Source organism: Pinus tabuliformis, chromosome 2_2 (assembly GCF_031772625.1).
Source record: "Pinus tabuliformis cultivar Carrire ecotype Pingquan chromosome 2_2, CPIR1, whole genome shotgun sequence".
NCBI classification, from domain to species: Eukaryota; Viridiplantae; Streptophyta; class Pinopsida; order Pinales; family Pinaceae; genus Pinus; species Pinus tabuliformis.
The window spans coordinates 677,845,048-677,870,669 of record NC_142300.1 but is presented as its reverse complement, the minus strand read 5'-3'; the positions used below and the strand labels follow the sequence as shown (position 1 = coordinate 677,870,669).

The 25,622-nt window shown below is 37.7% G+C and overlaps 1 pseudogene; it reads left to right on the top strand.

The window, feature by feature from the left end:
• Window positions 1-23,729: 23,729 nt before the first annotated feature.
• On the top strand, window positions 23,730-24,598 carry LOC149194470 (uncharacterized; annotated as a pseudogene).
• Window positions 24,599-25,622: the final 1,024 nt, after the last annotated feature.

The window sequence follows — 25,622 nt, the reverse complement described above, 5'->3', positions numbered from 1 at the left end:
ATGGATGCTGTAAGATCTCCTCACTCTTCTAAGTGGCATCCTCATCTGACAAATTCTTCCACTTCACCAAGAATTCCCGGACTATCCTACTCTGCAACCGTATCTCCCTAGAGTCAATGATAGCCTCCGGCTACAATACCAAATGCCCTTCATCATCCATGGGTGGTATCTCATCCATCATGGTCACCTGCTGCCCCAATGCCTTCTTCAGGCATGATACATGAAAAATGTTATGAATCTTGCTGCCTTAGGGCAGCTCCAACTCATATGCAACATGTCCAATCCTGTGTATCACCCTGTATGGCCCATAAGAGCAAGGCTTGAGCTTCTCAACCCCCTTCTTCTTTAGCGATGATTGTCGGTATGGCTGTAATCGTAGGTAGACCATGTCCCCTATCTTGAACTGTCTCTCCACCCGACCCCTGTCGGCATACAACTTTTGTTGGTTCTACATTATAGCCGTGTTATCCTTGAGAGCTCGGAGGATATCCTGACTCTCTTGGATCCAAATCTTGGCTCTAGTAGCCTTGCTATCACCAAACATCGTGTCAAAAAAAGATAAAGGATGATACCCATATAAGGCATAGAATGGTGACATACCAATGGACATGTGATGTGAAGTATTGTAGCAGTACTCCCCCAGATGAAACCACTACAGCCATGCTTGCTATTGCCCACTGACATAGTTACAAAAGTAGCCCTCCAGCCACTTGTTAACTATCTCCGTCTGTTCGTCCATCTGTGGGTGATAGCTAGTACTCGGTGTTAACTCCATCCCCACCAATCGGAAAAGCTCCTGCCAAAACCCGCCCATGACACGGCTATCCCTGTCACTGACGATGGTATTAGGAAGACCATGTAGCCTAAATATCTCCTTGAAGAATAGCTCAACCACCTGTGCTGTTGTATAATGTGTGGATATGGAAAAAAAATGTGTGTACTTCGTCAGTCGATCAACGATGAAAAAGATACAATCCTTGCCCTATACCATGAGAAACCCTGTGATGAAATCCATCGAAATACTCTCCCATTTCCCCTCCGGAATGGGAATAGGCTACAATAATCCTGCGGGATGGCTCATCTCTCCCTTGTTCCTCTGGCAAACATCGCACTCCTAGATGTGTTGGAGTACGTCCTCCTTGAGGCCCTTCCATGAGAACCTCTCCCTAATGTCCCTATAGGTTTTGGTAAAACCCTAATGTCCTACCAATGGGGAATCATGTGATGCCTGGAGTATCTTCTTCTTGAGCTGAGACCCCTCAGTCAAGAAGATCCAGTCCCTATAGTAGATGATCTCATCGATCACCCTGTACCTGTCATCTTCCATCTGCCCATCCAAAACCTCACATGCAAATCTGTCCTTGGAGTACTCTACTAAGAGTTGAGCCCTCCAATCTGTATCCAAGCTCATAAGGGACAACGTGGCTGGTCTACGTGAAATGGCATCTGCTACCACGTTGTTCTTTCCTTTGACATACTCGATGTCAAAGTCATATGCTTGGATATCACTGATCGACTTCTGTTGCCTCTCCTGTAGCTGCTTCTGCTCCAAAAAGAACTTGAGGCTATTGTGATTAGTCCTCACCCTGAACCTGTTGCCTACCAAATACTGACGGTACTTAGCCAATGCATGCATTATGGCTAGCATCTCCTTGTCGTATATGGAATACAACCTCTCATGCTGAAGGAGCTTCCGGCTCTCAAATGCTATAGGGTGACCTCCATGCATCAATACTACGTTGATCCCCTCTCCCGATGCATCACACTCCAAAACAAATGGTTGCGTGAAATCTGGCAATGCAAGCAACTCCTGGATAGCCCGCTCAATCTCATCCTGATAGGCCTTGGGGTGCCTATAGGGGGTGGTAATCACAGCCTGTATTCCCTGCTCAAGCTCAATGGTGTGCTCAAACCCCCAATCTAGTAGCTGTCCTGGTGGAATCTTCCAAACACTATGGCATACTGATCAAGGATAGATTATATCTCTGGGTGTATCGTCTGCCCTGTAGTTCCTGCCTCTGATGCTTGCAGCTCCACTACCTACTCTATGTCTCCCTTTTGGAAGACTACCTCCATCCGATTAGCCGAGACAGTCTGAGGCGGATATGTGTGTTGTCCCCGTATCTTCTCATGCCTCCCTGTCTTCTTATCATCCCACTCCATCTCCAGGGTCTTCCAATCTATCGTGGCCTTCCCTAGAGTGATAAGCCACTGAACACCCAATATCTTGTTGGTGTCTAGAATATCGACCACGAAAAAGTGGTCAGTCAATGTGTAGGTGCCCATCATCACTGAAATCTCTGGAACATAACGAACACACGTCATGGTCTGATCTCCTGGGACCAATACTGAAAATCCATCAAAGCTCTCTGTCTATATACCTCTCCGCTGAACCATCTGAGCATCACTCAAGTTGTGGGTTGCCTCACTGTCAACCAAAATTGATACGCACTGGCCACGTACTGTCCCTCATAGCATAGCGTCAGATACTTGGGAACTCCCCGCAACGCTACAAGGGCCCCTCCAGTGGGTACAAAAGATGCACCACCTACTGATGGTGGTGGAGGTGGCAAAGGTCCCTGTATGGCATGGCTATCTCCTACCTCCACATCCTCCTCGTCATCCTCTTCTCCACTGCTCTCGAAGAAGACCTCAATAAAATGTGCTTTACCAGCAGCACATCTATGTCCTGGTGCCCATGGCTCCTGACAAGTGAAACAAAACCACTTCTTCTTCAGCTCCCTCCTGGCATCATCGTCAAGTTGTACTCATCCCAGATTCCCCTTTGGAGGTGGAATCCTCACATCCTTCCCCTTACACTAGAAAGTTTGTCTCTGGGGGTAAGGTGTCCCGGTCCTGGGTAAGACATCCTGTAAGTCACGGGTCCTACTGATAGCGTCTTGGAGCGTACTTGGTCTAGTGGATCGAACTAGACCCCGAATTGGCTCTACTAACCCCTCAACATACTTATAGACCCTCCGTGCTATGGAGAGGTTTGGCACCATCATGGAGACACTCAAGAAATCTGCAATGTAGGTCTCTGGGCTCCCTATCTGTTTGAGCCTCGTCAGCTCAATGAAATGCTGCTCTGGATCCCTCCGATCAAATCGCTCCATCAGTCTCTTGGTAAACTCGGCATATGATGTCACTGTGGAGTGCCCCAATGTAACCATCCCATGAAACCACCAATCCTAGGCCTCGCCATCCAAATGAAATGTTGCCACATTGATGGAATTTGCCTCTGGCATCTGGTTAAGCTGGAAATAAATGTCCAGCTTCTCCACCCAAGACTTTTCTGAACTGTTTGATGAGACATCAAATGTAGGCAAGTGGAATCTGCTCGCTACACGGTGGGTTTCGCCATCATGGTAACGCCGGTACACTCTGTGATGATTGTGGGGTCTGCTATCCCGCTGGAGCTGAACAAAATCTGTGAATGAGAGGGCTTTCCTAAATTCATGCCCATAGGCCTGGTACTCTGCAAAATAATCGCCCATATGCCCAGGTTCTACCTCCTGCTAGGCTGCAACCCCCGTGTCCACTCCTAAGAAGGTGGGCATGGTAGAGCGTGTAGGGGCATGTGAGGCCCCCTGCTGCATAGTATCACTCTGCTTTAGAAAGTGATGGGATGCACCTGATCCCTCACCAATCTGAAAAAATTGTGGGCTCTCCCGCTGTCTGGCCTCTACTGCCATGAATCTCTGCCCCATCACCTCAATCTGCCTCGATAGATTCTGCACTGATTTGAGGAGCATATCCACAAATCTCTTCCCTTCCTCATTTGCCATATGCTTTGCGTCCACTACTAGCTCTCTCTATTCTGCATCTACCACAGGTTATTCTTGTTCTATGTCTGCCACAGGAACATAATCTCCCTCTCCGTAGGTATTCTCCAATCTACGCCCAGTGTCTCTGTATCTCTGACCTATGTAATAGATATAGGGTTTTTCCCACGATGTCGTAGATTGCTAGCTCCACAGGCTGAGCCAGATCTATGCTCTGATACCATGGTAATATTCCTAACCCAGAATATTCCTCAAACCCCAGCAATAACTCCAACCAAATATCTGCAAATGATATAATAACGCAGAAGTGATAAAATAACAGTGGAACAACATATAATAATGTGAACCAGAAATATAAGCAGATTTACAAGAAATGAAACGAGAAATGCTAAGCTATTTTATTATATTGAGCAATAAATGGGTACAAGAGGTGATTAGACAGATGGAACCTCGAATTGCACAAGGCAAGTGAAGAAATACTCTCAGAATGACAAGAATGGCCTTTCTGCATGGATGTTGTTGCTGCTAGAAAACAAATGATGATTTGGGGTTCCTCCCCTCCTCAGAAAAAGCTAAAACTTTGGATTCGGGCTCTACTCAAGAAACCCAACAAAACCCAGAAAGCTTTCCTAGAATGGCCTTACACTGATCTGTGTCCCAGCTATTGGAAAACTATCGTGCTATTGCTGCTACTGGAAATCGAATGAGGATTTGGGGATGTTCCCCTCCTCATAAAAGGCTGAAACTCTGGAATCAGACTCTACTCAGGAAACCCAGAAAAACATAGAAAGCTTTTATGAAATGGTCGACCCCCGAAAATCACCCCCTTGGGGTTCTCCGCAGTTCCTCAAAGACCCTGATGAAACTACTGCTGAAATGCTAATGAAACTACTGCTGGAATGGCAATGGGAATACATTTCCCAAGCAGGCACTCGAAGTCCCTCAAGGTTAAGGGTCAGATCTCTAAACAGAGACACTCAATGCACTAAACAATGCTGCAGACTAGCTAAATAGCCAGTGTGCTATAAGTCGAAATGAATATCATAAATGCTCATAACTAGAATGATCCCAAATGAGGGGGTTCCTCTCTATTTTATAGCTTCTTCCTCTTACAATCCCTATGCTGTGTGATTCCCTTCTTGCCATGTGTTCCTTCCCTCCTGTGCAGTCCCTCCATGTGTCTGCATGGGCCCCATTTCTGCGTCCCCCTTTGGCCCCCTTAGTTCCCCCTTAAGTCACAACATTGTGCTACCTAGGAAGTGACTTTTTATTCTAAAGTGAGTTATGTTCCCCCTTCCTTAATTTTTATTTACAAATAATTATAGAAGGCAAAAATTGAACAAAATTGAATATTCCAATTAGCCATAGCTAATTAGGAATATTACAAAGATCAATTTTTATGGTATAAAGGGCTTTGTTCTCGTAAACAACTTGTTACATGGTCAATTTTCACGGAAGAAATTATAGCACATTATGAGAATACAAAGAGCAACACCTTCTTTAGAGCAACACCACAACAATTGGAAGAAAAAGGAGAAAAAGGGCTTTGTTACAAAGTGGAAAGCAAAATTATGGCAACAAGGAATTCTACCCCTCACAACTATAAAGATGGAAGTATTGTTTCTCCTAGTCTTCCATAACCTACAAGGGTTACACCACAACAATTAGAAGAAAACTGAGAAAAAGGGCTTTGTTACAATTGTGATAGCAAATGCACTAAAGGTCATAAGTGTGCTGAGAAGAAATTATTTTACATAAAGTATGAAGAGGAGGAAGAAAAGGATCAAGAAACATCAAAATAAGAGGATATACGCCATGACCCAACCATAGAGAAAGAAGAAATGAATCCGACCATATCTTGTAAAGCATTGGCAAGAATTACCACTCCTCAAAATCTCAAGATATAAGGACATATCAAGAAGAAAAAGGTTCAAGAAGTGAAAGATCACATCAAGAAAGAAAAAATGAATCCAACCATATCTTGTAATGCATTGGCTGGAATTACCACTCCTCAAACTATCCAAATAGAAGGACATATCAAGAAAAAAATGTTCAAGAAGTAAAAGATCACATCAAGCATCATGAACTGAATCGGACCATATCTTGTAAAGCATTGGAAGAAATTACCACTCCTCAAACTCTCAAGATAGAAGGACATATCAGAAGAAAAAGGTTCAAGCAGTGAAAGATCACATTGAGAATCAACAACAATTTCTCCAACTTCTAAAGGATAATGCCACTTTGGTGCAAAATCGATTGAAACAACAGGTAGATCAACATCGTAGTGAAAAAAAATTTGATGTAGGTGATTGGGTATTTTTACTGCTACATCTCAAGCAAGCTATTTATGAGAAGGAAATGTTGGCAATACTACATGCACTTAAGAAATGGCAACCTTATCGAATGGGAAGACACTTCAAGGTAAAAATGGATCATGATAAGTCCTAAATACTTTTTAGAACAACTATTATCTTAGAAGAACAAAAAAAATGGGTCACAAATAGGTTGGGTTATGACTTTGACATCATCTATAGAAAAGGGAAGCAAAATTTTGTTGCAGATGCACTCTCAAAAAAGGATGAGGATGTGGAAGCATTATTTTGTTCTATTTCTATTATCCAACCAGATTGGATAAACGAAGCAAGTGATGAATGGAAGAAGGATGAAGAAGTATGGTCACTCATTCAAAAGTTGCAGAAGTTCCCAATTCAAACAATATTGTCAGAACTTGAAGCGGAAGGAAAAATCATATTGGAACCTGGAGCAGTCACATAAACAAGAACCCGACAGCTACGAAATCAATCAATTTCAGAGTATCTCATCAAGTGGAAGAACTTACCCACTGAAGATTCCACATGGGAGGGCAAGAATTTTATACAGAAGCATCAAGAACTACTCAAGCGTTGAGGACAACACTTTTTGAAGGAGAGGGGCATGTTAGGCCCCTATTCTACTACTATAACCCCTTATTGTTATTAGTACAACCCCCTTATTATATTGTTGTACCCATGTAGTCCCCATATTGTTACTATTGTGCCCCATAGAAGCCCACTATTGTTATTATTGTGCCCTTATATTATTATTGTTATGTCGGCTCTAATTATATTATGACCCCTTAGACTCCTATATATATAAAGGAGGTCTTTTCATTTGTATCATATAAGAATTATTCATTTTTGTAATGTAAAGGAGGTTGCCCCCTCGAAGAGGCTGAATTCTAAGGCGTTTATCTTTCTTTTCTATCTTTTTGTGAGCTGGTTTCATAACACTTGGTATCAGAGCTTTGAATTATAAGGTTTCGCTGCTCCAAATAGGTCATCGTGGCATTTGCATTATAACTTTTTTTCTACGATGTTTCAGATGATAAAACAAAAACCCATTTGGGTGGAAATCGTTATGAACCTCAGGTCCAAATTTCATAGCTTTTCGCGATACATTTACGGAGATATGATCTGAGGAATTTGGCCTTTTTGCAGACTCCCAAATTTCATTCCAAACAGGTGACTTAGGAAAATTCGTCATAACTTTTGTTTTGAGCATCAGATTTAAATTTCGTATCCTTTAGAAGTTGAAGAACCCAACAGTTTCTCATTCAAATTTGATTAATGAAAAGAAAAAAGGGGGTTTTTCCCAGTTGGGTTCCCCTGTAAATCATTATGTTCTTGTGGTGTTTTAATGGTTGCATGTGTTTCTAAATTGTGATTTCCATTTCACAGAATAGTAGAGGAAATTTGTAATCTCTTGTTTTCAGTTCGATTACATTAGTAGTGGCATTTTTTTATTAATTTATGGATGGTATCAAATCAGAAATCACACTAGAAGCTAGTTTGTAGAGCTTCTCGTTCAAACATTTCGATTTGTAGATTCCGTGAAGCAGTTTTTTTCCGTGCGAGAAAATGTCTTCCAACGAATTGAGATTGGATTTTTCCCTTGAGGGAACCTCGAATTTCATAACCTGGAAGGAAAAAATGGAAGCAATGCTCAATGATAATGGTGTGTTGAAGTACACCAAAATTGACATTCCAAGGAAAACAATATCAGATGCACAACAATTATCCCAATGGAAGAAGGATACCACAAAAGATAAGAGGATCATCCTGGAGGGTGTGAGAGACCACATAGTCTCGAATTTACATGGAAAGGAGACTCCCTTTTCTATGTGAAATACCTTCACTAGGCTATTTGAAAATGGTAGTGATGCCAAGAAATTGGCATTGAGGAACAAACTTAGAAACATCTGCATGCAACAAGGAGAAACCATTTCATATTACCTCTCTATGTTCACTCAGTGTTGAGATGAGCTTGGAGGAGTTGGAGAAAATATTCCCTCTTTAGAACTAGTGAATATAGCTCTCCAAGGCCTTCCAAATCTTGGCACATCTACTAATACTTTGTAAATGGAAGGGAAAATTTACCAAATTGGGAGAGACTCTAGTATGATCTAGTGTAGGAAGAAATTTGACGAAACACTAGAGATGGAGTAGCATCCACATCCGAGGAGGAAGAGAATTTTTCATTGGTTGGGAAGGGCAAGAAGGCCCAAAGAAAACCAATGACCAACCAAAACAATGGCAAGAAGGACTTGAGCAAGATAAAATGTTTTCACTGCCATGGATTTGGGCACTATGCAACAAAGTGTTTGCACAAGAAGTCTAACAAGAAGCCTTCAGGAGGAGTAGGAGGTGAAGCACTTGCATCACAATTCAAATTGGACTTTGTTGAAGAATATAACTAATACCAGTCTTCATAATTGTACTTGTCAAAGAAAAATTATTATTAAATAAAATGACTTATTAAAGCATGGATTTCATGCTTGGGTCTATATTTTCTAGGTCAAATCCTCCATTGAAGGCTTCTAGGTTTTGTCTTGAGTCATTAGAGTCATTTTCATTTTTATTAGACCCTTTTTGGGTTTTTGTATCATGTAAAAATAATTATTTTTGAGTCAAAAGGGTTATTTGTCACCTCCACAACAAGTTTGCCCCATCCCCACGAAGTTGGCCTACATTAGGGAAATTCGACCCACATAAAGGTTATATTAAGAGAGGGAATTTAACCTATTTGGAGCATTCGCTCAATAAGTTTGATCTTCAAGGAATAGAGGAAGAAAAGAGAGTGAAGTAGTTGGAGAAGGACGAAATTTGTTGGGAAAACCTAAATCAAGTTTCTAGGTTATATTTTTCTCACACATACGAAGTTTCGAGGCAGTGGCTGGCCAAAATTCTATGTCTACTACAAGACCAAAATTCTATTGCTGGGGGTCGAAGTTCTGCTGCTGGGGGGATAAAATTCTAGATTGAAGTTGTTGTTCAGGAGCTATCACTTAGATATTTTGTCAAGGATCATATATTGAAGGGAAGGGCTAGCTTGGTGGTTGGAGGAGGCCTTTGTCTAGGTCCAAGAAGTCTGGAAATGTCATCTTGATTTGAATCTACTGAAGGAAAAGTTTTGACTGGGTTTTCCCCTTGTAGGGGTTTTTACCTGGCTAAGCACCTACATCTTGTGTCTCTTGTTCTCGTGGTATTCATATACATATAATTTGGTAATTTCTTGATGAAATATAAACTAATTAATAATTAAAAGGAGCTAACATAATTCACAAGTAATTATCAAGAAAGAGGATTCAAACCCTAATTCCTATAAGCATTTATTTATCAACATGGTAACAGAGGTAAGATCGAAGAAGGTTAAATATTATTTCATTGGCTTGGAAGAAAATGTTACTCCTCTATGGAAAGTTACTAGAAGATGGTATTTAATATCGTGAGAACTGCCAGAAGTTGGATTGGAAGAATCATCTATAATATATCTAGGAGAGTCAAGAATGAAAGATTCTTGGTTGCACTTACAGGTACTCTTGATGATGAGAACACATGGATACTTGATAGTGGAGCCTCAAGAAATATGACGGGAGAAAGTGGACAACATCATACTCTATCAAGGGAACCATCATCCCATGAAATGGAGCTAGGAGACATCAACAATTATGCAGTCAAGGGCCTTGGATCTACATCATTAAAGCTAGAAAGTGGAGCAAAGCTACACCTCAAAAACATTCTCTATGTCTCAGGTTTGAAAAAAGAATTTAATTTCATTTTCTTGTTTATAAGATAAAGGAGATAGGGTTTCCTTTGTAGATGGTAAATCTTTGGTTTTGGGAAAGGTTTCAAGTATTGAAAAGGCAAAAGTTATTAGAGTTCGTGAAGGAAGGATATATAGAGTTATAACCTCATCTCCTTAAGCCGTAGTTCACATGGAGATCAATCCTATCAGACTATGGTGTAGAAGATATGGGCATATTCATTACAAGATAATTCCTTCACCTAGTCAAATGGTAAAGGGCATCCCTAACATCAAAGAAGATCATGAAGGAGTATGCAAGGGATGTGCTTTTGGAAAGAATACAAGGCATCCTTTTACAATCAGTGATACAAGGTCTAAGGAGATCTTATACCTCATTCATTCCAATGTGTGTGGGCCAATGTCTAAAAATTCTCTTGGAGACCATATTTATTATGTGACCTTCATTGATGATCATTCTAGAAAGAAATGGCTCTATCTTCTCAAGGCAAAGGACGAAGTATTTGAAAAGTTCAAGGAGTTTAGATCTGAAGTGGAAACCTTAACCGAAAGAAAGATAAAGACTTTGAGATTGGAAAATGGTGGGAAATACACTTCAAAGAATTATTTGCATATTGTAAAGAAATATGTATTAAGAGGGAGCTCATTGTTCGCTACAATCCCGAGTAGAATGGAGTTGCATAAAGAAAAAATAGAACAATTTAAGAATGTATATGAACTATGATATTTGATCAAGATCTACATAAGACTTTTCTACGGGGAGAAGCATCAACGACAACAATAATACACAAAATAGAATTCCTCATTGAATCCTTGATAATATGACACCAGAAGAAGCATTCACTAGGAAGAAGCCGTGTGTAGACTATCTTCAAATATTTGGGTGTCCCGCATACATCCACGTTCCAAACTACAAGTGAAAGAAATTGGATTCTACAAGTATAAAAGGGGTCTTCGTTGGTTACAATATTTCTTCAAAATCTTATAGAATCTACATCAAGGAAGGAAGACAAATTGAAGTTAGCAGGGATGTTATATTTGACAAAAATCATGCCTACAAAAGATCCAAGAATATACCAATCGAATATGATGATGAAGATGTACCACCATTTGAATAAGAAGAGCATCATGACAAGACAACTACAAACCAGGAAGAAGAAGAAGACGAACCAAGTGAACCTATTCAACCTGTAATCATTCCCGAAACAAAGAAAAGGCCAAATTGGTTAGAATATACACTTGAAGATGTCGAAGTACATGGAGCTACTAAAGGAACTTTTAGATAAATCAAAAGACAAAAGAGATATTTAGGTGGATATTTAGGGGTTTAAAGCAACTTACAAGGGTGGATACATGCAACATGATTTGGGCGGTCAATCCAAGGCTTGGTAGGTATTTTGAGGCAATAATCTCTAGATTCGGGATCCAAATGGAGGCAATCCATTAGGTTTTTACTTTTTGAGTATTCACCTCGATTTGTCAAGTTTATCAAGCAAGTTTTAGACTGATTGAAGGGAATTATTGTCTGTAAAATTTGTATTTGTTAGATCATCTTACAGCCGTCAACATTTGGGCAACTATTTTCTTGCCAATTAGTAGATCTATTTCATATTTCAGAACACTATTCTCCTTGTATTCTAGTGGTTGTTTTAGATCAATTTTGTAACATAATAAATTTAGTTTTGTCTCATCATTTTTTTCATTTATGTGTTCATTCCTTGCTGCAAAAAGATCAAAAAAAGGCAGAGTGCACAACTGCCATTATTACCATATCTTTGTTGTAACATTTTAGATACATTTCATTTAATGCAAAAGAAGTTTAGGCTCCCATTTATTCACTCAATGTCATGCACACTGATTTTGTGATTTTTCATTATTTTCAATCTACAATAGTTATTTCTTGTTGCATTTACTATTTTTAAAGGAAAATGTAGTAAACAGATCATGTTTATTATTGATTGACATAACATATTTATGCAGTTATAAGAATATATTCAATAATATGATTAATATGAATGACGAGATTTATGATGTTACAATAATCCTCATACTGGTCATGAGATGAAGGGTTTTGTGTCTTTTGACCTTTTATTAACTTCATGATATTGCTACTATTGTTATGGGTACCAAGCATAATAGCTCAGGTACACCCGCGCACATGGCTCTTGAATACATTTATCATGGGAAAGTGACCCCAAATATTGATATCTATGGTTTTGGCATTGTGTTTCTTGAGATTCTATCTGAGCAACATCCCATTATGATGAAGGGAACAAAATTTATCTTGGATGAAACCATAGGCCCTCTATTGGAAGTCAACAATCCAACAGAAGAATTGAATGGTTGGATGGATCCTTCATTGCATGAAGTATATGCCATAGACTAGGCTATGGCCGTGGACAAACTTGCAAAGTCACGTGTTGAAGAAAATCCATTAATCAGACCCACTATTGATCATGTGCTCAAAATTAGGCTTAAAAATCAAAGTGTCAGAATCTTGTTAAACTTAGCATCATATCGAAGAGCTCATCATTCTGATTCCAATTGTGCTAACAACACTCAAATCTGAGCTCGTATGCAGAAGTTAGAGCAAGTCAAAGTTGAGGTTTGACTTTCTCACATGGCAGGATTGGATGACGTGGTAGGTTCCATCAGCGAACCAGGAGGTGTCAATTGGTAGGCCGCCATTGGTCCTTGCATTTCACAAATCGCACATCAGTGAAGGGAGGCGTTATAGAATTGACCCCCGGCAAGATGAAGGTTGCGATGCAATAATCGCATATCGCAACAGGGAAGCAGGTTGGCATTACAGAATCGACCCCTGGCAGGTATCGAGTTGCGATGCTATTGTACATCTCACATGGCACTACAAAATCAACCCCAATAGGTTTGGTTTGTGATGCGATATCGCAATTTCAAATCACAACAGGTGCAAAGTCCACCATATATAAGACCCTGGTACTCCGTCGACTGTGAAAGGATCCTGGACATGATACATTTATAAGCTCCAGTTAAGAGTTCCATCGGGTCCGCTGAATCGCATCACATTATCACACACCTATTTCATTGTCCAAAAGATCGCATGACTCCGCTGATTGCAATCTGTGATGGATAGTCGGTGCTGACATATTATGGCTCGCCGCGCGGAAAAATTATCGCTCGGTTAGCATATTTTTAGAGTGAAATTGTGGGTTCCTGTTGGATGTGGAGCAATTTGTGGAGCGAATAATGGGAAAACAAGGAGAAGTCATAATTTCTTCAGTTTTTCACCAAATTGGATGAAAAAAGAGGCTAGATAGCCATTTTTGGACATTCTAGACTCATTGGAGTAGGTTTCAGAAACATTTGAGCATTGTAAAAACATATTTTTACACTTTTGAGAATAATAGAGAGGCCCGAGCCATTAGAAGCTGGACCAAGGAGACGTAGCCCAGGAGGGGTGAACTCCTTTATCATGTGCTTGTTATAATGTGTTTTTGATGATGTTCTCTACATGTTTATTTGTTTTTTAGTTTCTAATTTATGTTAAATTGCTCATAAAATTAACATAAAAACTCTTCATTTCACTTGCAAAAAATCATGAATCCTTAAGCACAATGAAAGCATTTTTTTTATAATCTGAGGAATATATTAGCACTAAAAACTAATATTCTAATTCAGATTGATTTGGTATCAGAGAATTAGGTTTGCTTTGTGAAAGAAGGATTTAATTATTTGCAAGTTTATGTCATGCTTACAAGGTTAAAACTCAAAAGAGGTGAAGGAAAGCTGGTTGGAAGCCCTGAAGTTGGGTCAAGGGGACAGAGAGTAAGGTTGCCACAATCTATAACACCAGTTCAGCCTCAAGTTGCAGTTGAGACTCCAGAGATCATGTCTCATGAAGGAGAACCTACAAACATGACAAAAGATGAGAAGACATTTAGAAAGGCTTTCTTTGATATGATAGAGATGGTTAAGCTCCTCTATGAAATAGAAAGTTGCGAGGAGAAAGTTCCAAACCTCCCAAAGGAGAAGGTTGTTCAAGATGAGGTAATGGAAAAGGAGGTAATGGGAATGGAGACAAACCTCCACCCTCTCCAACATCTTCTTCATCTTCTTCTTCACAAGCATCTTCACACTCTTCCACTAAGATAGCCCTTACTCATACTCATCATCATTCTTCAAAAGGAACTGGTAAATCACCTTTTTTAAAACTTGATGTTAAATACGATTTTCTCATGTATAATGGTGAAGTGAATGTAGAGAAGATTGATAATTGGATTCTTTGGTTGGAGGTCTATTGCAGGATTCAAAACCTTCAAGAGGATGACATAAAGATTTGGTTAGCTTCCTTGAGAATGAAGGGTGTAGCATTGGTATGGTGGGAATCAAAGACTCAAGAGGATATTAAAAAACACGGTAAGATCTCTATTTCTTGGAATGATTTCATTGTTGCAATCAAAAGACAATTCTACCCTCTAGATCATATGTAGAAAGCCATCATGAGTTGGCAGAACTTTAGACAACTTAAAGGTCAAAATGTGAAAGATTACACCCAAGAATTCAAAAAAAGGCTTTTGGTGTTAGGTATAGATTTGAAATCACAGGACACTTTTCCTAAGTACCTAGGAGGTTTACACAGTTACCTTAGGCATACTATCTTAATTTTTAATCCGAATAATTTAGATGATGTGTGTGTGCAAGCCACTAATCTTGAGGCAAGAGGGAAAAACACCTTAGAAGAAGGTAGTAAAAATCCATTTAAGAGTAAAGGAAAGGAAAAGTATTTCAAAGGGAAGGCAAAGAAAAATGTGTCTATCAAATATGAAGGAGAGAATACAAACACTATTCCATAGAGGGTCATGATGAGGCTCACTGTTGGAAGCTTCATCCCAAAATGAGACCAAAAAGAAACAACAACAAGGGAAAACAGAAGACAATTGCAACCACTCAACAGGATTTGGGATCTGATTCAGGCGATGAAACTAAAATTGCAACCATGGGGTTAAAAGGAAAAGAATCCATTGCCAACACTAGTTCTTCAAACTCGCAAAATGATTGATCTCAAAACATAACAAGATTGATACGTTGTTCAATAATGGCTCTCAAGCCAATCTTATCTCTGAAAACATTGTCAAGAGTTTAAATCTGGAAATTGTTCCACATCATAAACCGTATCCACTTGGATGGGTATGTGAGAATGCGCAATTTCGGGTTACGAGAAAGTGTAAACTGAAATTCGTTATCACTGCAAAATTCATAGATGAAGTGGAGCTTGACATTGTGTTGTTAGATATCTATGGCATCGATTTGGGCAGCCCATACCTTTATGACAAAAAATATATCTCCCATCGACATGAAAATAAATATCATTTATTAAAAAATGGAGTAGAATATATTGTGAGAGCTCACAAAAAAAAAATGCTTGTTAATGCAGGGTAGATGAAAAGACTGGTGAATTTGAGCAAGAATTTTGTGCTTCTCATGATCAAACCCAAAAATGATGTTGATAATGAAGCTTTTAAAGGTTGTGATTCAAATTTGAAATCTGAATTGGTTTACATAATTAACCAATATTCCAAAATGTTTCAGGAACCAAAGGGATTACCTCCCAAGAGAGGAATCCAAAACAAGATACAGTTGCAGTGAGATTGTCCTCTTCCTAACATTGGTATGTACAGGATATTAGTGATAGAAAGTGCATAAATTAAGACGAAAAACCAAAAGTAGTTGAATAAATGGATCATCAGACCATCTTTTTCGCCTTGTGGTTCACCTATCGACTTGGTTCCAAATAAGGATGGAACATGGAGCATGTGTGTGAACTTTCATGCACTGAACAAAATTACGGTAAAGAACCATTACCCACTGCCTTGAATAGATGATTTACTGGATCAATAGAAAGATGCAAAGTATTTTACTAAGTTGGACTTAAGAAGTGACTACCATAAAATTGGAATAGCTGAAGGAGACATTTGGAAGACAACATTAAAAACAAAACAGGGTTTGTTTGAATGGCTAGTTATGTCGTTTGGTTTATGTAATTATCCTACTACATTCATGTGTGTGATGAATGATGTGTTGATGCCATTCCTTGATGAATTTTCATAGTCTACTTAGATGAAATCTTAATTTTTAGTAAACCTCGTGTTGAACATGTCATGCGTGTAAGAAAAGTACTTGATGTCTTGAAAAAATAACAGTTGTTTCTGAAGGTGTCAAGTTGCGAGTTTGGAAAGACGTCTTTAGTTTACTTGGGTCATATTGTTGGAGGAGGTGAGTTGAAAATAGATCCCTCCAAGGTTGAAATCATTGTGAATTGGCCAAGGCCCAAGACAATTACAGAGGTAAGAAGTTTTCTGGGAGCAACCCAATATTGGAGGAAATTCATTGTTAATTTTTCTCTTATACCTACTCCTTTGCATGCGTTAACAAGCGTGAAATTTTTTTTCAGTGGGGATGCAAACAACAAAAGGCCTTTGATGCATTGAAGCAAAAGATCAGTGCAACTCCTGTACTCACACTTCCAGACTTGAGACAGTCATTTGAGATTAAGATAGATGCTATTGACTACGATATGGGTGCAGTCCTCATGCAGCATGGTAAGCCTATCTATTTTCATTCGGAAACTTTTAATGGTGCAATGATTAACTATCCTACATATGACAAGGAATTTTATGCATTGGTGCAAAGTGTGAGAAAATGGAAAACTACCTGATGGGTAAGGAAACAATTATTCACAATGATCATCAACCATTACAATACTTTCATTCTCAATCAAAGTTGTAGCAATCAAGGCACTTCCAATGGATGGGTTTCCTTCAACAATTCCACTTGGTAGTCAAGTATAAGAAAGGTACCTACAATAAATTTGTTGATATTCTTTCTAGGTTGATTGTTAGTGCAGCTACTTTACTCAAGCATAATTCTATTTTACATGAAAGTTATATTGAGAAATATGCGTTAGATATTGAATTTCAAGATGTTTATGCAAGATTCAGTCAAGGTAACCAAGTAGAGGAATTGGATTATCATTTGCATAATAACTTGTTGTACCATATTGGCAAGCTTTGTATTCTACAGGGAGAAAGAGTTAACAGCATAAGAGAGGCACATACTTCTCTTATTGTTGGTCATTTCGGTGTAAGAAAGACGATGGCACATCTACATAGGTATCGTTATTGGCCTCGTATGCTTGAAAGTGTGTTCCATTTTATTAAGCGGTGAGCATTATGTGCAATCAGTAATCCTAGTCATAGGAAGTTAGGATTGTACACACCACTTCCAGTTCCTTCATGATCGTGGGAGAGTGTTTCTATGGATTTTGTAGGAGGTCTTCCATTGTCAAAAAGAGGTCATGATTATTTGTATGTAGTTGTGGATAGGTTCAACAACATGTGTATTTTGATGCCATGTAAAAAGCAAGTTACAACTGAACAAACTGCTCAGTTATTCTTTCATAATGTTTGGGTACATTTTGGATTGCCCACATCCATTGTTAGTGATCGAGATTCTCACTTTGTGGGGAATTTTTGGTCAAACCTGTGGGGATTCATGGACACCAAATTGAAAAGGATTACAAACTTTCATCCACAAACAAATGGTCAAACAGAAATAGTGAATAGAACAATGATACATCTTCTGCATGGGTATTGCAGCAAGCATCCTAAGTTGTGGGATGAATAGTTGCACTATATTCAACATGCTTACAACCGATCCAAGCACTCTTCCACTCAAACTTCATGATCTGAGGCATGCATGTGATACTTGCCTAAATCTCCTTAGGATTTTATTTTTGGCAAAGATGTTTCTATTGAAGGTCATAACGACATAGATAAAGCAAGAAATTTTATTGAACAAATATAATTAGGACACCAAAAGGTTCAAGAACAACTTGAGAAAAGCTAAGGCAAGTACAAAGCAAGGCATGACAAGCATTGTCAAGATCAAAAGTTCCAAATTGGTGATGAATTTTGGCTTCAAATTAACAAAGAGAGGTTCCAAGGAGAAGGTAAAAAGCTCAAACCAATTAGATATGGTCCATTCAGAATTTTGGAAAAAATTGGTAACAATGCCTTTAGGTTGGATTTGCCTTCATATATGCAAATTTATGTTACTGTTAATGTTGTATGAGCCTATTTTGATTTAAGATCAAGGAGATAATATTCAAATTCCATCTATTGAAGACTTTTCTCTAGAATTCCTTGATGTTTTTAAGTAAGACACTATACTTGAAGAAAGAAAAAGGACATCAAAAAGGGGAAGTATCGATTATCTTCGAGTGGGGCTCAAGGGTACAATTACTTCAAAACTCAAATGGATAGAGGTTGGAAAGGTGAGGGAACTGTACCCTCACCTATTGAACAATTGAAAGTGATCCTTTTGCGGTCCAAAAGGATTTTAGTGGGGTGGAGTGGTTAGGTGCTCAAAATTAGGCTCAAATCAAAGTGTTAGAATCTTGCTAAACTTAGCTTTAGATCAAAGATCTCATCATTCTGATTCCAACAGCGTGAACAACACTCAAATCTGAACTCATATGCAGAATTTAGAGCAAGTCAAAGTTCACGATTGACTTTCTCACATGGCAGGATTGGATGACGTGGTAGGTTCCATTAGCAAATCAGGAGGCACCAAGTGGTAGACCTCCATTGGTCCCTGCATTTCGCAAATCACACATCAGCGAAGGGAGTTGTTACAGAATAAGCCCCCAGCAAGATCAGGGTTTTGATGTGATAACCGCATATTGCACATCGCAATAGGGAAGCATGTCAGCGTTACAGAATCACCCTCGACAGATACCGGGTTGCGATGTGATCATACATTTCACATGACAGTATATAATTGGCCCTGATAGATTTAGGTTGCGATGCGATATCGCAATCGCAAATCACAACATAGTGCAAAGTCGTGCATATATAAGACCTGGTACTCCACCAATTACAAAAGGATCTCGAACGCGATATATTTATAAGCTCTAGTTAAGAGTTCCGTTGAATCGCAATCGCATATCACCAGCCTGGTTCATAGTCCATAAGACTGCAGGACTTCACCGATTTCAATTTGCAATGGACAGTTGGTGCCGACAGTTTATGGCCCACTGCACGGCAAAATTCTCGCTCGAATAGCCGAATTTTGGAGTGAAATTATGGGTTCATGTCAGATGTGGAGTGAATAATAGGAAAACAAGGGGAAGTCATAACTTCATTTTTTCACCAAAATGGATGCAAAAAGAGGCTAGATAGCCATTTTTGGACATTATGGACTCCTTGGAGTAAGTTTCAGAAACATTTGAGCATTGTAAACATAAATATTTACAGTTTTAAGCATAATAGAGAACCGCAAGCCATTGGAAGCTAGACTAAGGAGACGTAGCCCAGGAGGGGTGGACTCATTTATCAGGTACTTGTTGTAATGTGTTTTTGATGATGTTTTGCACATGTTTATGTTGTTGTTCAGTTTCTTATTTATGTTAAATTTCTCATAAAATTAACATAAAAACTCTTCATTTCACTTGCAAAAATTCATGAACCCTTAAGCACAATGAAAGCATTTTGTTTATAATATGAGGAATATCTTAGAACTGTAAACTAATATTCTAAATCAGATCAACCATGGATGAGATTACTCAGAGATGATTTCTACCCAAGCGGAGGGATTTCCCAGATTTTTCATTGATGTTTATATAGTTGAGATGCCAGGACCAAGAAGTTTGAGCTCACTCATGAGATAAAAATTGTAGGTGATTGTTCTGTAGTGGTTTCTTTGATTATTTTGATTACCTATTAAGAAAACAATTTTCATCGTTTCTTTATGCAAGTTAGCCTCGCAGCCATTACTTATATCTCAACAATGCTACAACCTTCCTCTAAAATTGTTGAACATAAGCTCAAATAGGATCCTCCCCTCCATGTTGTCAATTGAGAGAGTCCCCCTTCCCTTCCCTCTTCTAATCTACAAAGTCCCCCTCTCCTCCTCATATTTTCCTCATTAACTACAAAGATGAAGATGATGACACTTAATGACATCACACTAGATCCAACATTTGTAAGTAAACTCATGGTAATATTGTTAATTACTCTTTTGATTTTATGTTTTTTTGGTCCTCTTAGTGTTTAATTTTTGTATTTGACATTTTCAAGGAGAAGAGCAAGATGAGGAAGATAAACTATGGGGAAATGAAGAAATATTTTAGGAAATTTATGGTAAACGTGGGTTGGAGTTGGAGAGAAAAAGATACAAGGTCATAAGTTCTCAGCTTTATGAATTTCTATAAGTCATTTTTTTATTATTTCATTGTTGTACCTCTAAATTGTCAATGCTATATAATTTATGATTTCATCTGCAACAACAGTCCATGGAAAGGAATCCATGATGATGGAAAATGTCTAGTAATGATCTTGACGAAATGCAAAGATGGCGAGGATAAATTTTGATTTGCATTTAATGTTTATAGCTATATTTTTATTTTATTTTATATGATGTTGCTCTTATTTTATTCTAAGCCCCTCTATAATAAAAATTTAACCAACGATGAGCTCTCCCTTGGTTATGCTGATGCCCGGTGGAGCTAAGGAACTAGATCTAGGATAGATAGTTGTGCGTTTTGAGCACAACCTCCCACGTAATAAAATTAATGGAACACATATGACACTGCAAGATGTTTGGGAGTTAGTTAGTGACAAGTAGAAGTGGTAGATGGATATGGTAATGGTCACCATTACCTCTATAAAGTGACGTTATACTATAACTATCTTTAATGGCTTCAAGAAGATATTCTGATTGTATTCTGACACCCACAAGAAGCATAACAATGTTTTCTACATTGGGGGAATGGGGACATGGGAATAGTATTTTTATTATTTCTTTCAATCACTTATAATCATCTAAGAGGAGGTTTTCATTTTTATTTTTTTTCGTTATCATCTTAAATGAGGTTTCCTAGAATGGGATCCTTTTTTTTAATTTCTCATCATCACCTCAAAGGAGGTTTCCCAATATGGGCTTCTGTAATACTTCCCAACAAAAAATGTAATACTATTATTTATATAATATATAATTTTGAAATCCTTTTAATGCCTTATTTGTTCTATTGTTAGCAATGTTATAGTAGTGATTTTAAAAGTACATTTCATGTTGTCAATTGGGGTTATCTTGGGTGGTTGGGAAAAAAGGTTGTTATCTCCCCCACCCAGGTTCAAATATTGTTGTAATGTATATGTTCCTATGAATATTGTTGTAATAACCCTCACTCTCCCTCTTAGGCAGAGAGAGAGGATGATTTCCCTTGAAAAAAATGTACATTTCATGTTTATAGAATAAATCATCCTTTCCTACTTAGATTTGAATTTGTTGTAAATGGTTTCACATTGTTGTGATACTTCAACCATTTTCCTACTTAGATTGATATTTATTCCTTTTGTGTTGTCTTGGTTGAGATTATATCAAGGTAGACTCCCATTATGATGAAGGGAACACATGTTCTCTTGGCTGAAACCATAGGCCCTCTGTTGGAAGCCAACAATCCAACAAAAGAATTGAAGGGCTGGATGGATCCTTCATTGCATGAAGTATATGCCATAGACTAGGCTTTGGCCCTGGCCAAACTTGAAAAGTCATGTGTTGAAGAAAATCCATTAGCCAGGCCCACCATGGATGAGATTACTCAGATACTTACAACATTAGTGGAGGCACCATCAGTTAAAGCAGAGATGTCAATTGGTGCCAACAACATCAGTGATGTCTAAAGCAGGTGAAATAACAGAGATGTCAATGGATTCCAACAACATCAGTAATGTTCAAGGCAGGTGAAATAGTTTAACTATTACAGGAATGTATCAAGCATATATAAAAGAAAAAACCAGTTTTTTTCAAATTGTTTCCAACCCACCTAATTTACTTTTGTGGTTGTGTTTGTGAGCCCTTTTTTATAAAATTCCTAATGTACAATCACTATTCATATAATAGTTAAAGAAAACAATTTATTCCAAAAAATAAATGTCCTTCAGATATCCAATATAGGGTATGTGGTAACCTATTATTGGCACCAAGGGATTCAATTACAATACAATTCCTCAACAATACAATCACATCTAATGTTACACCATTAATAGTTAAAAACATTTGCGAACAAAAGTTAGCATGGACAAACTTTTCCAACCACCAATAACCACAACCTTATGCAATGCACCAACATAGGATCAAAAATATTTTGAAGAAAGGCATGTGTGTCATAACTAGTCATATTGTAACCACTTTGATCCAAATTAGACTAAAACCAAACCAGAATTGAGTTGCAATTGAAAAACTACAGGTATTACCATGCCCCACAACCTTGTGTAGTGATGCATGAGAACCCAAAATAGTTGCACAACATTCCCTCCTCGCCCTATTGTCATCTAGAGATGGCTATTTTGATGCAACTATGACTTAGCATATGCTCTTTAAAAGGATGAGAAAAACATCCATTTCAATAGTTAAATTTTTGTCTATTATTCCAAAAAAAACAATACCATGAGAAAATTTAAGAATTATACCTTTCTCATGATATTGGTTCATGATGTTACACCTAGCTACAACTAGGTATAACAAACCAAAACATATGATGTTGGGCATATCACAAATAATTAATCATTATGAATAAATTCAATATAGATTTCAAGGTAATGGGCAATGGGACAGAGTCTGCAATTTTTCTTTCGATTATTGAAAAAATACTAGTATCAATGAGTAACAAGACTTGTGTCAGAAGCCCCTTTGTTAATCAGTCTACTCCCTCATTAGCAACAAAGACCAAAATTGTTTTATTGACATTTTGACACATATACAAATTAAATAATGATTTGACTTAAAAAATATTTCGCAAGATTTCAGCCAAAAATCTAAAAGATAAAACTCAGTTAGACAACACCATAATGTTTTAATGGAAATGACAAGACCATGAACTAATTACTTTTATAAAAATACATTTGTCCATATACATGGAATATATTACATTTGTCCATAAATTTTTCACCCATACAAAAAACCGTAATCATTGCAAGTTGGGAAAAAATAATACATTAACAGGTTCTTCTTTAGTGAAAGAACCATGCCATGATAGACCTAAGAAAAATGATAACAACAACCCATTCGCATACAGGGGACCTATCTTGACGATGATCAATGATTTCTGTTGCAGTGGATGGTGATCCTATGTCATATTTGACATCTACGTCTGCACTTAACAATGTTATGGACATTATATCACTAGACATATTTTGAATGTTTGCAAAGTAATCGATGGTAAATTACTGAAATTGACAACTCCAATTTATTACTTCCCTATAAAGGGGTTTTAAATTGACCTTCCAAACTCGATAGATGCCTTTCATTTGATTACATATTTTATTTGAGTTGGTGAAGACTTCAATATCATTGAAATCATGTTTTCTTCCCACTTTTAGCCCTTCAGTAAGGGCAATGTAGTATGCGTCATTGTTTGTTGTCCTTCCAGGAACTTCTCTATTTCCATGGAGAACATGATATGTTTCCATATTCTGAAGGACAAATTTTAGAATTTCTCAACTTGGATTTGCACAGCATGACACTTCAATGCATAAAATCCACTTTTGCAACATTTTTTACATTTAGAATACCTGTAAAATAAAATAACAATAAATTCATATTAGACAGGTAGTCACTTATCTATTTATTAATACTCAACATGTTTTTTAGTGATATATAACTGAAAAAATTAGTTATCTATTCCTAATCTATTCCACTAACTACTAATTCATTGAATAGTCATAAACCATTCCATTCTTCTTTCCTTTTATGCCTTTCAAATATCAGTATAAGGAAAAACAACTTTAAAATATCATAACGCACATCTAACATCACAACAAAACAACTAGCATATCCAAGCAAGAAAAACACAACATTTGGGAACATTTTTGGTGGACACATCAAAATGAAACAACCAGCCTCTCCAAGCAAGAACCACGAACCATTTGGGAACATTTTTGGCAGATAAATCGAAATGAAACAACCAACATTTCCAAGCAAAAGCCTCGTAGCATTTGGGAACAATTTTTGTCGATACATAAAAATGAAACAACCAACATCTCCAAGCAAGAAACATATAACACGCCGGGAAGGGCATAGTCAAAAAAGCCTGCGTGGAAAAATATAATAGGAATTGGGTAAAAGCAAATAACAACAAACTACCACAAAAAAAGTTTGTAGTTTGAGAACATTTTTGTCAGATACATCAAATTGAAAGAATCATTGACACCATCCCTAGGCCGGAGAGAAATATAAATCATGGAACAACAAAGAACAACAAATCTCAGAAGGATAGGCTTGGGATCTGGGAACATATTCTAGGGACAGGTCTTCCGTGGAATGCTAAATCTGGCGAACAAGTTAGAAAAGTGGAATTAAAACAACTTAAAGTAGTAGATTCAGAATTTTGTATGCCTCCATTCACACCTTACATGGCCAAGCTACCTTAACATAGAAGTCCCAAAGCATTTCTTTCACAACTGTTTCCTCATTATGGTAACTATTGGGGGATGAATTTTTCAAGTGGGAAGGACCGAGTTGGTCTTCTCTAGGACAAGAAACTAATTGATTGGTTGTACCATTGTTGTTATGTCCATGATATTGGTTATGATACACATGATCAAGTTGAGATTTTGAAAGAAAATATTGCTTTCCTTGAATGCTTGGAGAAAACTCAGATGAGGACAAAAGGAACTCCTCTCATTATCTGAAATATTTGGCAAATTCAAGGGAACAAGTTGAATTTGTTATAATGAAAGAATTTGGTAAAACTTCCTAGAAGGTTTCGGTAAGTTTGTCTCTTTGTAAGAACAAGGTGTATTCAAATGCTCTCAACAAGAGGAAATCTCTAGCACTTTCCAGTTTTTTTAGATACGAAGAATATTTAATGTGTTATACTACAAAAGGTTAGATGATATATGGATCGAGTGCATGGGGAATATGCAGAGTGTTTTGACATTAAATTAAGTGGAAAAAGCATCAAGAATTGGAAAGAAACACAAAGCAATAAAGATCTTAAGGAGTGGCTTCTTCCCTAAGAGGTTCACGGGTATAAGTTGTAATATGATTTTTTGATTCAAAGCAATAGTTTAAATATAATAGTAAATAATAATATTAGTACAGGTGTGTGTTGTCATGATGCAAAACTAAATTTTAATTTTAATCCTTGATATCTCGATGCATCACATCCCTACTTCTGTGCATCCAAGGAACCTTATATGCAAGGTTACACATTTTGATCGTTTACAAGCTTGCAAAGCACACCAATCAACCCGAGGATATTAGACTTCAATATTACATAACTATTTTCCCATGTCATATAAAAGAAGATGTCTACAAAGATGAAAGGGAATTAGTGAGAATCAGAGACATTGTTTTCCATTGGAAATGTGTATAAGGTCAAGGAGACTTAACTGTCACATCAAACAAATTAGACATAAAAGACTACAACTGGATTACTTAATTAAAATCATGAATGAAGTCTCATACTACTTTACAAACAAATTACATTGATATGAGTTATCCATATTTGGTTGCTTTTGCAAAAATGATGCCTTTATTGACAAGATAAGTACATCATTCCCGACAACCCAGATTCTCTATGAATGCAAAGTTCAAGACAGTCAGCAATAGAACCATTGTGTTAATAACAAAATATCAAAACAATATATGTTATCCAACTTTCTGCTGATATAAATATGCAATGGATCCATGAAATGACATGTCCTTGGAGTT